This window comes from Borostomias antarcticus (genome assembly GCF_949987555.1).
Source record: "Borostomias antarcticus genome assembly, chromosome: 25".
NCBI classification, from domain to species: domain Eukaryota; kingdom Metazoa; phylum Chordata; class Actinopteri; order Stomiiformes; family Stomiidae; genus Borostomias; species Borostomias antarcticus.
The window spans coordinates 3,583,629-3,600,807 of NC_140258.1; positions in this window are offsets into that span (position 1 = coordinate 3,583,629).

The following is a 17,179-nucleotide window of genomic DNA, read 5'->3' on the forward strand; positions in this document are numbered from 1 at the left end:
CATTGACAAGTGGGCGGGTTTTAAGAACTTTAGACAGATTCGATAGAAGGATAGCGTTGATTGACGGGTGGATGTCGTGAGATTATTGGCCTAAAATCTAAGGTGCCTGTTGTCGTCACTGCACGTCACTTAACGTTTTCCAGGAAGTAATAAATTATATACTTTGATATAAGATTACAACAGAAGTAGAATTTTGTAAATTTTTTGGCATACACCGTTGAACACTATGACTAATTATGTGTACCAAAATGGGACAGAATGCTTTTTTCATTTCAGTGCGACTTTAATGCTTGGAAGGCAGAGGAAGACATAAGGAAGCACTGTACCTATCCAATGGAAACCAAAGGCTGTGCACACAATCACCCTTGTGGTCATTTGGCTTGTACCCTCTCTGCCTCATTGACCCCCGTGATATCTTACATCCTACATAATAAAGAAGAGGTCTCTATCATGTAGGCTCGGCCTATATCCTCCTATCTGCTATGTTCACATTTTTTGTTAATTATAATACAGCTAATGTTATCCAAACCAAGCCCATTCAGACGGGACTACCAAACACTGTCACTATGTTGGAAATGTTCTATTCCAATCACTTGAAATTAGTGTGTTACAATTAGTATCTTCAAAGCCATTCAGACGGGACTTCGCAGCGATGCTAATTTTCACCACGTTCTCGTCAATTAACTTGCTAACAGAACAGTTGCATGAACCTGTCTTCTGGTCGATCTAGTGTAACCGAGTGAAACGTGAGTAGCTGGTGAAGACTCACTCCTAAGAGGAGCGCTGATAGTTTCTCCAAGGAGGATCCCTACTGGCACACCGGTCACGTGTCCGCCTCACAAGCGGGAGAGCTTGTTCAACGTCGGTTCGAATCCCGCCCTGTGCAAGCACTAGGTCTGTGATGAGAAATCATGCACCACGCTGAACATGTGATGTATAACCTTAACACAGTATCTGAGACCTGCAGACCAAACTTTATTTAATTTTTTTTTAAATCCCAGAGTGGGTTTGTCTTAGTCATCCTCACATGACTTTTACTCCTCCCTTCTGCTCAGACAAGGATGATGAAGACTCCAACGGCAGGGACAGGCGAGAAGACCGCAGAGAGGACAGGAAGTCCAAGGACAGGTTATCTAAAGACAAGGTGGGTCCTGGCCCTGTGCTCTACTTGATTCTGATGCTGACTTTCCTCGTCCCAGTCCAGTTTGTTAAATGGAGTGTGTGTGTGTGTGTGTGTGTGTGTGTGTGTGTGTGTGTGTGTGTGTGTGTGTGTGTAGGAGAAGGAGAAGGAGAAGAAGCAGATGGTAACATACAATAAGGACCTCCTGATGGCCTTTGTCTACTTCGACCAGATTCACTGTCAGACTCAGTGTTTCCCCTTGGAGGGGCGACCTCCCGCCCCCATGGAGGTATAATTAAATCCATTTTAACTTGTGAAATTGTTTTTTTCCACACTGCATTGTTTCTTTGCATTCATCTGTATTTGTGTTTGAAAGAAGCACATTGATGCAGTAAAACCATCTGGCCAACAGAGAGCAGCAGTAGACCATTGCAGACTGCATCTTCTGCAGCTCATTGGTTTGTTATACAGTTTGCTTTGGGCCTGTGTAAATCTAGGACTCTACTGCCATCATGAGTTTAATATTAAATGTCAGCATCTGATCATTGTCTAAGCTAGGGGTAGCTCCACTGTCATCAATCAGCAATCTCATTAACCAGAAATGGATGATATCCTGAGGGTTTAAGGTTAGACTCCAGGTGTGACTGAGCATGGGTGAAGTGGGAACATCTATTATCTTGACTGCATTGTGTGATGTCTGAGAGGCCTCTGGGTAATAGACGGAGTGGGGAAGGGAGGGAGTTCCCTGCTCTCAGGCCACTTGCATATCTTTTACCTTTTAAGCTATTGTCACACGAGACATCTCAGAGTAACCTTTCTGTCTCAGCGTGATTAGGGTGTGGCTTCCTTCTGTTAACTCTGTGGACCATACATCCGTGGTTTGGACAGAGGCTATAGGCTAGACACTTCATCAATTCAGTTCATTCTCTCTCACACACACACACACACACACACACACACACACACGGGGAAGCTGCGGATGTGATGGGAAGGGAGGTCTTCCACGTTCCAAGAGACAACTTAAAGTCGCACTGAAACCTATTAATACATCCATGAATGAAACGGACGTTTGAGATCATCTAACTTCCGTAGTTTGACGTATTTCCGATGCAAACAAGCTATGAGGGTGGGACATGCGTTTAGAGGAATTTGATTGGAACATTGACAAGTGGGCGGGTTTTAAGAACTTTAGACAGATTCGATAGAAGGATAGCGTTGATTGACGGGTGGATGTCGTGAGATTATTGGCCTAAAATCTAAGGTACCTGTTGTCGTCACTGCACGTGACTTAACGTTTTCCAGGAAGTAATAAATTATATACTTTGATATAAGATTACAACAAAAGTAGAATTTTGTAAATTTTTTGGCATACACCGTTGAACACTATGACTAATTATGTGAACCAAAATGGGACCGAATGCTTTTTTCATTTCAGTGCGACTTTAATGCTTGGAAGGCAGAGGAAGACATAAGGAAGCACTGTACCTATCCAATGGAAACAAAAGGCTGTGCACACAATCACCCTTGTGGTCATTTGGCTTGTACCCTCTCTGCCTCATTGACCCCCGTGATATCTTACATCCTACATAATAAAGAAGAGGTCTCTATCATGTAGGCTCGGCCTATATCCTCCTATCTGCTATGTTCACATTTTTGGTGAATTATAATACTGCTAATGTTAACCAAACCAAGCCCATTCAGACATTCAGACGGGACTACCAAACACTGTCCCTATGTTGGAAATGTTCTATTCCAATCACTGGAAATTAGTGTGTTACAATTAGTATCTACAAAGCCATTCAGACGGGACTTCGCAGCGATGCAAATTTTCACCACGTTTCTTCAATTAACTTGCTAACAGAACAGTTGCATGAACCTGTCTTCTGGTCGATCTAGTGTAACCGAGTGAAACGTGAGTAGCTGGTGAAGACTCGCTCCTAAAAGGAGCGCTGATAGTTTCTCCAAGGAGGATCCCTACTGGCACACCTATCACGTGACCGCCTCACAAGCGGGAGAGCTTGTTGAACGTGGGTTCGAATCCCGCCCTGTGAAAGCACTTAACATGTGTTGAACACAGCGCAGACAAGAGTTTATCTCTCACTCTCTCTTAAACTAGCGGTCAGCAAAATCGACCAAATGTGAGGTGAACATCATTGTATTCCTCTCAACCTACATAATCTATCAATGTGCTTTTGAGCAGTTTGCTGTCGATTTGTTTCATTCTATAAGCACGGAGAATAACCACCATTCAGTTGGGACTAAATACATTTGGGGCAAATTACATTTCCTCATTCTGTAGGGCGCCTGGTACCGATGCCTGTATCTCGGGTTCTGGGTTGTATCTCGGGTTCTGGGTGGGTTGCAGGCACCAGCTGTGGGTGGCCTGGCAGTCCTGTCGGGTTGTAGCTGCCAGCTGGACCCTGTCTATAGATCCATGGATGGTTCAGGGGTCGTAAGTAAGAAAACGTTTGGCCCCTCTAACTTTGCAGAAACGTCTCTACATTTTTCTTTTCAAAAGCTCATTTATGTAATTTCCTAGGGAACAACACTCAGTCTAACAATGACTATGACCAGTCCCCTTGGGGCACAATGTGGCAGTCTATCGAAGCTTTTGTCACTATATATCCTGTTTTGAATGGGTGGCATAAAAACCCCATTTTATCCCCTGGGGGAAACACACAAACACACCACTCACTTCAAACTCTAGCTGAGCACATGTATGTGTGTGTCCGTCCCAAGGTGTGTGCATGCGTGTGGTGTAGTGTGCATGCGTGCGTGTGTGTGTGTGTGTGTGTAGTGAAATCGAACCCTGCCATGGAGAGCAGAGCAGGTAACCCCACTCTCAGGATCCAACAGAGGGCCTTTGTGGCTTCCTTTCCTCTCTTCTCCTATTTAACCCCCTGCCATCAAAGGGCTGTGGGTACGAGATGCACACATACATACAAACACACACACACACACACACACACACACACACACACACACACACACACACACACACACACACACACACACACACACACACACACACACACACACACACACACACACAGGCTGGTCTGTGGACAATCAGTCCGTTTCAATGCATGGCTGATGTTTTAAGGGTGGGGAGTTGCCCTGCATTAGTTAAGAGGAGTTTTGTTAAGGGAACTGATCACGTTGCAGTATTTTTCTTGCCTTGATGTTTGTTTTACTAGTAAAAGGAGGGGTCTGAGGTAGTGGGGGTTGCAGGGGGTGAGAGGACATCTGGGCATTGGTTTGTGGTGTTATACTGGTCTCATTGATGGTCACGCGTGGTCAGGTATATGTTATACTGGTCTCATTGGTGGTGGAACATGGTCAGGTATATGGTATTATTGGTGCACTCTTCTCCTATGATTGCATTGTGTTTGTTTGTGTGTGTGCGCGTGCGTTCGTGTGTGTGTGTGTGTGTGTGTGAGACTTCTCACTCCAGAGGTGTTAAGCTGCCCAATCATTACTCTCCCTTTTGTCCTCTTTGTGTTGGTCAGTCTGGTCTCCCCCAGCTGTGTATGGGAGCTGACGGTGGCCAATCATCCTCCACCGCTGACACACATTCAATTCACATTCTCCTCTTTGTCGGGGTGCCGGTCGACCCGCCCCTGTCTCTCCAGCCCCCCCCCCCCCCACCTCATACAACACATCACTTCCACAACTCCTGATCCCTGCCGCCCACCCCTCTGAAAAGCCCCCATCCACCAAGAGTGTCGAAAGTTCAGTGCAGTTATTATCATGAGAATGCATTTGCTGGCCTGGCGTGTTGGCCATTCACAACCCCTCGGGATTAGCTGTTTGTTTGCTCTCTTGCATTGTTGTTTTGATTTGCTGCCAGTGGTGGTGACATCACTGACATGACAAGCATGCTAAGCCTGAGTGATCTGGGGAGAGGTGGGACTCTTTCAGGCCCATTCCACATTAGTAGGTGGACCCTACAATCAGGCCAATAATAATAGGCTGTGGAACGGAGAAACGGAGGGAATGAACCGTTTTGTGTTGAGCTATATTTTGTCTCTCTCTCTCTCTCTCCCCCCTCTCTCTCTCTCTCTCCCTCACCAGAGGACTTCTGTCCACCAAAGTCAAACAAACAGGCCGACCACCTACTTAAGTGTTGTTTGATACTTTAGGTAATTGATACATAAGAGGCTCCATTGACTGGCCGTGCTCGGCCTCCCCCTGTCTCCCCAGAACCCCGGTCCCTGGCTGGAAGAGAGGGGCCCTGTTCTACCGGGGCCTCCAGGCCCCAGCCTCCTCCTTGGGCCCAGGCAAAAGTGGTGCGGTTGTTGAGGAAATGATCCTCTTTCCTGGCCATTCCCTGGGAATACTGGGTTACACTGTGAGAAAGTTTTCTTGTTTTTGACAACATGCTCCTGGGGCGTGTCGGGCCGGCGGGAGTGCAGGAATGCCACACCTCTGTGTCACTCCCAAAAGCAATGCTGGTAGTCAACGACTATCACTCTCCATACCCTTAGTAGTCAACGACTATCACTCTCCATAACCTCAGTAGTCTATAACTATCACTCTTCATAACCTCAGTAGTCTATGACTATCACTCTTCATAACCTTAGTAGTCTATGACTATCACTCTTCATAACCTCAGTAGTCTATGACTATCACTCTCCATAACCTCAGTAGTCTATGACTATCACTCTCCATAACCTCAGTAGTCTATGACTATCACTCTCCATAACCTCAGTAGTCTATAACTATCACTCTTCTTACCTCAGTAGTCTATGACTATCACTCTCCATAACCTCAGTAGTCTATGACTATCACTCTTCTTACCTCAGTAGTCTATGACTATCACTCTCCATAACCTCAGTAGTCTATAACTATCACTCCTCATAACCTCAGTAGTCTATGACTATCACTCTCCATAACCTCAGTAGTCTGACTATCACTCTTCTTACCTCAGTAGTCTATGAGTATCATTACATTACATTACATTACATTACAGTCATTTAGCAGACGCTTTTATCCAAAGCGACTAACAATAATTGCATTTAACGTAGGAAGAGCCAATGTACTACTACTTGCCAGAACTCACAAGTGCATCTTCTTTCTAAAACAAACAAGTGACTAAGAGCATAATCTAGTGCTGAAGCAAAGTGCAAGAATCACAATCTAAAGTACAGTGCAATATAATATAATAAGTGCTTAGGTGGGAGGATTGTTGTAGTACTTCTTGAAGAGATGAGTTTTGAGCCTGCGACGAAAGATGGGCAGCGACTCTGCTGTCCTGACATCAGTGGGCAGCTCATTCCACCACTGCGGGGCCAGGACAGAGAAGAGCCGTGACCGTGTCGATCGACCGCAGGAGCCTCGGAGTGACGGGGCAACCAGTCGCCCTGAGGTAGCAGAGCGTAGTGGTCGGGAGGGGATGTAGGGTTTGACCATGGCCTGGAGGTAGGAGGGGGCTGTTCCTTTCATTGCCCTGTAGGTTAGCGCTAGAGTTTTAAACTGGATGCGAGCCGCTACAGGGAGCCAGTGTAGGGAACGGAGAAGGGAAGTTGTGTGGGAGAACTTGGGGTGGTTGAACACCAGGCGAGCAGCAGCTTTCTGGACAAGTTCCAGAGGTTTAATGGCTGACGCCGGTGCCCCCGCGAGGAGGGAGTTGCAGTAGTCCAGGCGGGAGATGACCAGGGCCTGGATGAGTACCTGCGCCGTTTCATTAGTGAGGAAAGGGCGAATCCTCCTGATGTTGTAGAGCATGAATCTGCAGGAACGTGTGACGGATGTGACATGTGAGGAAAATGACAGTTGGTCATCCAGGGTCACACCCAGATTCCTCGCAGTCCGAGTCGGGGTCACCACTGTGTCTTCAATGGTGATGGCCAGGTCCCGGTGCGGACAGCCCTTCCCCGGGAGGAACAACAGCTCAGTCTTGTCCAGATTGAGCTTGAGGTGATGTGTCGTCATCCACTCCGAAATGTCAGCCAAGCACCCAGCTATGCGTGTCTCCACTTCTGTATCAGAAGGGGGAAATGACAGAACCAGTTGGGTGTCATCGGCATAGCAGTGATAGGAGAAGCCATGCGAGCGAATGACAGAGCCCAGAGATGTAGTGTAGAGGGAAAACAGGAGAGGACCCAGGACAGACCCTTGTGGAACCCCCGTAGTCAGACTACGCGATTCCGACGTCGACCCTCTCCATGTCACCTGGTAGGAGCGGCCCGTCAGGTAGGATGCAAACAGGGAGTGTGCAGAGCCATCGATGCCTTTCTCCTCGAGGGTGGAGAGGAGGATCTGGTGGTCTACCGTATCAAATGCTGCTGACAGGTCTAGGAGTATCAGGACAGAGGAGAGAGAGTTCGCTCTAGCGGCATGGAGTGACTCTGTTACTGCAAGGAGGGCGGTCTCTGTCGAGTGGCCAGCCTTGAACCCGGATTGGTGGGGATCTAGGAGGTCGTTCTGGTGGAGGTACGAAGACAGTTGGTTAAAGATAGCACGTTCAAGTGTTTTGGATAGAAAGGATAGAAGGGAAACCGGTCTGTAGTTTTTGACATCAGATGGGTCGAGAGATGGTTTCTTTAGGAGGGGGGTGACTCTGGCAGTCTTGAAAGCAGAGGGAAAACATCCTGAAACAAGAGATGCATTGATGAGGTGGGTTAGGAAGGGAAGGAGTTCGGGTGCAACAGACTGAAGGAGAGTCGAGGGAACAGGGTCTAGGGAGCACGTGGTGGGGCGGTTAGATGTTACAAGGTTGAGGGCCTCGTTGGGGGAGAGGGGAGAAAAGTGGGATAAGGTGGGGCGTGGAGAGGAGGGGGGGAGCAGGGAGTGGAGAGAGGGTGGGGATGGGGGGGTGAGTTTCGTGCATGGAGCGTTGACCGGGGGAGGGGGGAAAGAGGATCTGATATCGTTAACTTTCTTGTCAAAGAAGTTGGCGAAATCATCAGGGAGAAGGGAGGAGTTGGGAGTAGGAGGTGGGGGCTGGAGTAGTGAAGAGAAGGTTTCAAAGAGTTTTTTAGGATTGGAAGCAGAGGTTAAGATTTTAGAGCGGAAGAAAGCAGCTTTAGCAGCAGACAGAGAGGAGGAGAATGTGGAAAGAAGAGATTGGAAATTAAGAAGGTCCTCTGGGAGCTTGCCTTTCCTCCATTTGCGCTCAGCTATTCTCAGGCTCCGTCTATCAGTACGCACTGAGTCCGACAGCCATGGGGCAGGTGGAGTTGGGCGTGCAGGCCTGGAGGTGAGGGGACAGAGATTGTCCAGAGAAGAGGAAAGAGTAGAGAGGAGAAGATCAGTGGCAGTATCAGAGGGTAGGAGAGAGAAGGATTCAGGGGCGGGGAGGGCGGAGGTGACAGTAGAGGAAAGGTCAGTAGGGGAGAGCGAGCGGAGATGGCTACGGGCGGTAACCATGTGGGTAGGAGGAGGAGTTACAGGGGAAGAGGGGATGGAGAGGGAGTAGGACATGAAATAGTGGTCAGAGAGATGGAGGGGAGTGACAGAGAGGTTAGGGGTGGAACAGTGTCTAGTGAAGATGAGATCCAGCTGGTTGCCGGCTTTGTGAGTGGGAGGAGAAGAAGAGAGGTGAAGATCGAAGGAGGAGAGGAAGGAGAGGAAAGGTTCCAATTTCTCACTCTGGATGTTGAAGTCCCCGAGAAGGATGAGTGCGGACCCATCATCTGGGAAGTGCGAAACTAGTGTATCGAGCTCCTCTAGGAATTCACCAAGAGGACCTGGTGGGCGATACACAACAGCAATGGTGAGCTTGATTGGATACATGACAGAGACAGCATGGAATTCAAAAGAGGGAGGGGAGAACTGTGGGATGGAGACGAGTGAGTATTTCCATGTTGGGGAAATGAGCAGGCCAGTACCATCACCTCGCCTCGCAGCTCTGGGAGTGTGGGAGAAAGAATACACATCTGACAGGGCTGCGGGTGTGGCAGTGTTCTCTGGTGTGATCCATGTCTCGGTGAGAGCAAGGAAGCTGAGGGAGAGCAAGGATGCATAGCCTGAGATAAACTCAGCTTTGGGCACCGCCGACTGGCAATTCCAAAGTCCCCCTGTCACCACTTGCTCTCTATGAGTTGAGACAGTCGGATAGATGAGGTTAGAGGGGTTACGGAGTCTGGGGGTGACCCAGTGTCTGCGTGACCCCCGGAGAGGGAACACAACAGGAATAGGATGCAAACACATAATGGTAACAAAACAGGTACTGAGGTAAATGTAGACGTACTACCTTCCTGACAGTCTTACTTGACAAAGTCGCTCTTGAATAAGTCGCCCGGTGCCTTTGGTCGCCCTAGCCTTCGGTCGCACGCCGGAGGGAGCTGTCGCCGTCTAAGCCGTCAATGCTTAAGGCCTGTTACTGCTGATTGCTAATCGTCTGCCAGGAGAGTAGGCCACTCCCACAGCCCACTCAACAGGGCAATTAGTCTAGCTCAGGCCGAAACTAACTCTCACAATAACCTTGAATAACAAAGCAGTTTCACCACAACACTGATGACTTAGCACTAGCCAGTAGAGAAACCAAAATATACTTATGTTTCTAGTTCAGTCTAGTAGCTCCAAGTTCCTTCCAGGGGTTAATGCAATCTGGGGAACACTTGGCCCTGTGCTGTTTATAAATCCTCACTTCAGCAGGCCACTCCCACAGCCCACTCAACAGGGCAATTAGTCTAGCTCAGGCCGAAACTAACTCTCACAATAACCTTGAATAACAAAGCAGTTTCACCACAACACTGATGACTTAGCACTAGCCAGTAGAGAAACCAAAATATACTTATGTTTCTAGTTCAGTCTAGTAGCTCCAAGTTCCTTCCAGGGGTTAATGCAATCTGGGGAACACTTGGCCCTGTGCTGTTTATAAATCCTCACTTCAGCAGGCCACTCCCACAGCCCACTCAACAGGGCAATTAGTCTAGCTCAGGCCGAAACTAACTCTCACAATAACCTTGAATAACAAAGCAGTTTCACCACAACACTGATGACTTAGCACTAGCCAGTAGAGAAACCAAAATATACTTATGTTTCTAGTTCAGTCTAGTAGCTCCAAGTTCCTTCCAGGGGTTAATGCAATCTGGGGAACACTTGGCCCTGTGCTGTTTATAAATCCTCACTTCAGCAGGCCACTCCCACAGCCCACTCAACAGGGCAATTAGTCTAGCTCAGGCCGAAACTAACTCTCACAATAACCTTGAATAACAAAGCAGTTTCACCACAACACTGATGACTTAGCACTAGCCAGTAGAGAAACCAAAATATACTTATGTTTCTAGTTCAGTCTAGTAGCTCCAAGTTCCTTCCAGGGGTTAATGCAATCTATCACTCTTCATAACCTCAGTAGTCTATGACTATCACTGTTCATAACCTCAGTAGTCTATGACTGTCACTCTTCATAACCTCAGTAGTCTATGACTATTACTCTTCATAACCTCAGTTGTCTATGACTATCACTCTTCATAACCTCAGTAGTCTATGAGTATCACTCTTCATAACCTCAGTAGTCTATGACTATCACTCTTCATAACCTCAGTAGTCTATGACTATCACTCTTCATAACAGGCAAGAGGCAGGAGTCATTTGACATCTATCAAGGACTGACATGATATTTCCTAAACTCCCCCGGTTAAAAAACTCACAAAGACAAACTGCGCACTGAGCAGACATGTCAAATGAAATAGCTTTTCAAATTTCAATGTGACAATATTCACAGAAAGCATAGCATTCATTTGGCCCTGGTATTTACACTTCGGCTCAAAACAGACTTGGTGTAATTGCCACTGCAGGCTGCCCTGAAGGAAAGCATGTCACCCGATGAGATAATCACACAGTGAGAACTAATTATTGCCAGTAGCAGCCTGCAATTTGGAAAAGCAAACATTTCCAACATGGAATTGCATAGCTAACTTTATCTGTGTACTTGGGTCAAAACATTTACAACCGTGCAGCAATGAGAACAAACAAAAAAAACATGCACATTCCCCTTTAGCTAGTCATTGCAGTAAATCTCAGTCATTCACAGCTCCTTTGTAGATGTTTGAGATGCAATAAGGCATGTTATTTTGTCTGACACCCTTATAAGGCCTAACTTGTTGTTGGAACGACCCATTGTTTGGCCAATTTGGGAAAAAGTTGTATTGCCATCCTTTGCTCTCTTTGCCTGACCTCACTTAATGCATTATGGGTAGAAAACACAGCGTGATGCTCTGCTGTTTCCTCTCAAGTGATGAAACAGATGCACTTCCTCTGAAAACAAACCTTATAAGGCCATGTTCCAGTTTCCATGTCCATTTTACTATCTTTTACTGTTCTCTCTCAGGGATTAGGCAAATACTATCACCTTGCTGGCAAGCCTGACATGCCTTTCAGTCTCTCTCGCTCTCCTCCTCCCCCCTCCTCTCCAACTCCTTCTCTCATCCCCCTCTCCTCATTGAGGTGCAAAGCTTTAAACCAGGTCAGGAAGTCGTAGCGAGGCATTTCCGCCATGCTCTGGGTCACCTTGGAGCAGGGGTCACTGGGAACAGTGGGAGGGTTTTTCTTCCTTGTCAGTGTGTGTGTGTGTGTGTGTGTGTGTGTGTACATGTGTACGTGAGTCCTGAATGCTACACCCTCCTCTTTCCAGTTTTTTTCTCTCTGCCAGTGCGTTCCCATAATGAACCTCGTATGTGACGGATGTTTGATGTCGCCCCGCAGCGGGAGCTCTCCGCCTCTGCTTACTCAGTTCAAAGCTCTGGTCATTAAGAGCACGGTTGTAATATGGTTGAACCTGTGCTGTCGTTAGTATGGTAGTGTGGTGACAGGTGATACAACACAGATCTAGACAGAGCTAAATCACTACCGCTCAGCGTCCATGCAGTGAACCACTAATCACTCAAACGTATAGTATTCATATAGATGGCAGATTACCAGCACCTAACAGAAGAGAGAGACCAGCATGTTTAGCATGTAGAGCATCACAGTCTGTGTTGTCTGATGAAGCCTGTTAGCCAGCGGAAAGCACGTCCCACAACATCAGCATGTTGATAACCCTGAGTTATCGCATGTTGATAACCCTGACAAAAGCATGTTGATAACTCATGTTGAGTTATGGCTTTACAGAGGTCAGTGTTGGTGAGCTGGTCACACCTGCAGTCTGAGTGGTTTCTATGCAGGGTGCTGCTTCAGTGTTCAGAGAAAGAGACGCAGCCTGACTAGGTCTTCAACCCTCTCTCACTCAGGTTCAAAGTGCAGTTGTTGATGCCTCACATCATACCGATACAGACACAAAGTACCCGAGTACCTGCACAGTCAACCACAGCCGACGCTCCAAAGGAAGGTAGAAGACGTGTGGTAGACACATACGTGTAGTTAAAGGCAAGTAGCGCGAGCTTAACATGGCATATCATTATTTGGCCCTGTAATGTGTGCTCTTGTAGGCTATGACGAGCTAGCCTGGTGTTAACATACCAGTGTAAACGTGGCCTATGAATACTGTTGAATAGGTGCGTGTTCAATCGTAACCTTTGATTGACTGGTGATAAAAATGTAATTGACATAAGGAATTAACAATCAGACTTTTTGGATTATGGAGAACGTTGAATGACAGATATCTGTTCAGAATGACTTGTGCTATCACACTGAATAGCCTAGCCTTCTTCCTCTCAAATTTGTGAAGCGTTCCTCACCTTTCTGTGTGCATGTGTGAGCTGGACTGGTCAGAGCGGGCGTTTGTTTTAGCCTATTGTGCTGGTGTTGTGCTGGTGTTGTGCTGGTGTTGTGCTGGTGTTGTGCTGGTGTTGTGCTGGTGTTGTGCTGGTGTTGTGCTGGTGTTGTGCTGGTGTTGCAAGTTCATAAACCGTTTCTACCGTGATCAGTCTCACAGCTGAAGGAACTTTGAGCCACCCACCTACAGTATAGGCCTATTACCAATAGGGCGGCCTACTGTGCAGCACGTGACGTCCATGACTGACTACGATTGATTGACTGTCCTGACTTATGCCCATGGCTTGGCTGTGCCAACCCTCAATTCCAGGCCTAAATAATAAAATTATCATTCTTAAATTCTTCAGCCTTAAATAACCACTCCAGCTTCTGGCCATCATCTGCCCAGATAGCTCAGGTTTTTGCTTTTGTAAATCAAACAAGGGAATCCTCAATACGTCATATACTGTAATGTACAGTAAAACATGAAATGAAATTAATGAAATCTTTTATATTACAGGCCTTGCTTATCCTATTCTCTTCTGGTATAGCTGTAAACAAACTTCAATAGCAAGGGGGAGGATTCCAGTTCTCAACTGAGCACACAACCTCTGGCTTCTAGTTAGGAAGTAGCAGGGGCTCAGGACCAAAAACTCTGCTTCATCTCAACCTTTTAGGCTTAGACCATACGCTATTTCACTGGATTTTGGATGTCAAGGGACAATATTCTATTTAATACCCAAGGAAACATTGCAAATGTAAAAAAACACAAAATAAATGTAAAAGCAGGTGCTTCAAGGAGCTAAGTGTTGTTTTGGAAACTGACAGTCCACACGTTTTAAAACATGTTTTAAATCTAGGAGGATCTGACTTGAGCAATCAGGTTTTTATGACAAAGCAGCTCTCATTATGCTAGTCTGGCTGTCTGCTCACTCTGTTAACTAAGAGTGGACTGGAGGTTTGAATTAGGAAACTCATTGATTTCTGCGCTTAAGTACTCAAGCATGCATCTGTTTCTGTCTTTAACGTTAATATACACTGTTGGGATTGAACACAAACCAGGCCAGTTTGCCTTTGATCTTGAGTGCAGAGAGAGCAAGGATGCTGAAATAGTCAAGCCGTTATAACAGAATGCCATGGTTGGCACTGCAAGACACATCTAGATAGATGGGAACCCTAAGACATGAGAAAAAGCTTTTTTTGAGGAGGCCCGATATTAAATACATGTCAAATCCATAGAAGGTGAGTTTGACACACAATAGTGTATCGAACTTGAGTTTGCTTTAACGTCAAATACTTTACCCCAAGTGATGTGTTTGTGAGTCTCAGTCATTATGATATATAGTATGTTTATCAGGCTTTAGTACTGTAACTACATTAGAGGTAATTGTCACCATACAGTCTCACATCTTTACAACATATTCTCTGGGATGATTTAGGGGCACTAAGGGTGTGGTGATGATACAAAACATCTATTTAGATAGATTTTATCTAAAATATCTGTTTCATATTACTGAGATACTGTATGTGTGGTAACAGTCCCTTCTCAGCCTTGTGTGAAAGGAGAGAAAAACAGATCAATCCTGATTGTATATTGCTGTTGGCAGGCTGGTGAACAGATGAACAAAACCAGTTACCCGATGTTAAAACATTGCCTATATAGATTTCTCTTTTTACCATACCAGACACAGCGAGTCGTGAGCCGTGCTCTACTAGAGATTCAGTGCAGTCATGCAATCACTCACGGATGAATGAGAAGTCTTGTGAGTGAGACTTCTTGTGAGTTCACTCTTGAAATAGAACTCCTCATCCTCATCCCATTCTGTCCATGGGAAAAACTTTTTTTTGCCAGCAGATATAGCGAGATTGAGCTAGCAAAGCAGTTTTGTTTTTATTTGTGTGGTATTTATTCCATTTGAGAGACTCCTGCGACAGCGCTAGGCAGCAGTCAAATAATGAAGTGTTTGTTTTGTCACTGCATGAAAGCATAAATTGGCTGATGTTAGAGCTCAAACTATCCATTGTGATTTTTCCCCCCCCAGCGAATATCTTAGTTAATTCAAGATTGATCTAGTAAAGCAGTTTTGTGTTTGTGTATGTGTTTGTTTGTTCTTTGTGCATAATATTGATTCAGATGGTGATTGGTCTAGTGTAGCCTAGTGCGCGGAGGAACAAGACCTCTCTAGATGACGTCACGCGGCGTAGTGGGGGTTTCTGTTGTGGAAAAAGTAAGTAAAGTCGAGTATGGCTATGGAAAAACGCCATAACGGGCAGACCGATCTGAAAACAATGAGAACTTTGGTCTGGCACATCCAGCATAGATGGTACATGTCTTTTTTCTGCAAGCTATCTAGCTGATTGGCCAGATAACCACCCAGGCTCAGCGTATGATTAGCTGCATGCGCGATTCACGCTGTCCTCTCTTGTGTGACTGCTGGTGGCAGTCTGGGGCCTATTTGCTTTCAGTTATGGTTTCCATTCTAAGCGGATAGTGATCCCCCTGTCCAATGTTTTGTTATGTATTTAACCTTTATTTAACCAGGCAAACCCTTAAGAACCAAAACAAGCGTACCCATAAACCCTTTATTGGACATAGGGCCTCTGTCTTTTATGTGGAATGTATATTTTTGTTTGTGTTGTTGTTTTTCTTATGGACCATATAGTCTGCAATAAAGATATCTATCTATCTATCTATCTATCTATCTATCTATCTATCTATCTATCTATCTATCTACCTATCTATCTATCTATCTATCTATCTATCTATCTATCTACAAAGCGATGCAGCAAGAACTTCTTCTGGCCACTTTGTTTGGTCTGTCCATGTTGTATTGTAATTCCTAGTGACTGGCGAGGCTAGGCTGCTCCATTCGGCCTTTGTGTGACAGGATACTAGCGGGCTCTAGACTGGAAACCAAGGGAACAGAAACCAGGCTCTTCCCCTGGAGGTGAGCCTGGTGACGTGAGGCTAGGTGGCACTGTCTTATTGACAGCTTTACTGACGATGACAGTCGGTTCACTTACTCCAGACAAATGTACTTGTGAGTTACAGATCCTAAACACCCCAAAACTTCAGAACTTTGTGATGAGTGTCTAGTGTCTGATGAAGACCTGTGACTTTATGTTGATACAGACATTCTGTAATTCAATGCCTCAGTATTGCCATGCTCCATGTGTGGAGGAATTCTAGTGTGGTTTTGGGATGATTTGGGTGATGTTTTTCTTGGTCAGGGAGGTATAGGGCAACCTTGCTAGGGGCTTAGTCACAATATCCCAAAAGCCCAAGCACGTGTAGTGGTAACAGATGTATTGGCATATACATGGAAATTCAGACTTTTGGTTAAACATTTGGTTCATTGGCATATCTGATTGAAAACATACATTATAATAAAATTATGGATATTTAACCTACAGAGACACTTGATACTACCTTAGGCAAAATTGTTTCAATACACACACACACACACACACACACACACACACACACACACTCTCCCCTCCCCCTCTCTCTCTTTCTCTCTCTCTCTCTCTCTCACACACACACACACACACTCACACAGGCAAAATGAAATCACAGCAAAAGAGTGCAGTATTTCATATAATTATAGTAACTTGTTGAACTGCTTCATGATAATCAGTTCCACCAGCAGACTAAACACTCGGTAGGAAGGCCTCTCACATTGTAAATTTGAGTCAGGAGGAGATCTCAAGTCCCATTGTCCTCTCAGAGGTAATTCATCAACTGCCAAGTATCCTTCTCTGAAGTCAACATCCCCATCTACATTAACCATGATGGCATTCTGTGTTATGCAAACATAATACAAAGAACCCCCCATCCAATTTATTCAATGTGTAATGTTTTCTTTCAGGTCAGCCAGTGTGAGCCACAGTGGCTTGGTGTGATACACCGTCACCTCACAGCAGGAAGGTCCAGGGTTTGATCTACGGGGCCTTTCTGTGTGCATGTTTTCCCTGTGCTCACTCAGATTCCCTCCATAGAGAACTCCCAATATAAAAACATGCAGAAGAACAGATCGCTCTTCAGTCCTGTCCCTGACCAGGACCTGGACTGAGCACTTGGACTGGTGTGTGTGTGTGTGTTTGGTCACCACTTCCTGCACGCATGTTAATTGCTGTATGACAATAAAGTGGATTTCCTTTTCTTCCAGAGAGGCACGGTCAGAGAGGGTTATGAATACAAAACATTATGGTAAATGGACTGCACTTGTATAGCACTTTTATCCAAAGTACTTTACAATGACCTCTCATTCACCCGTTCACACACAGCTGCCATGCAAGGTGCTAGCCTGCTCATTGAGAGCAATGTGGCGTTCAGTGTCTTATCCATGGACACTTCGACATGTGGAGTTGGGATTCAAACGGCTGACCCTACGATCATCGGATGGCCCGCTTTATCTC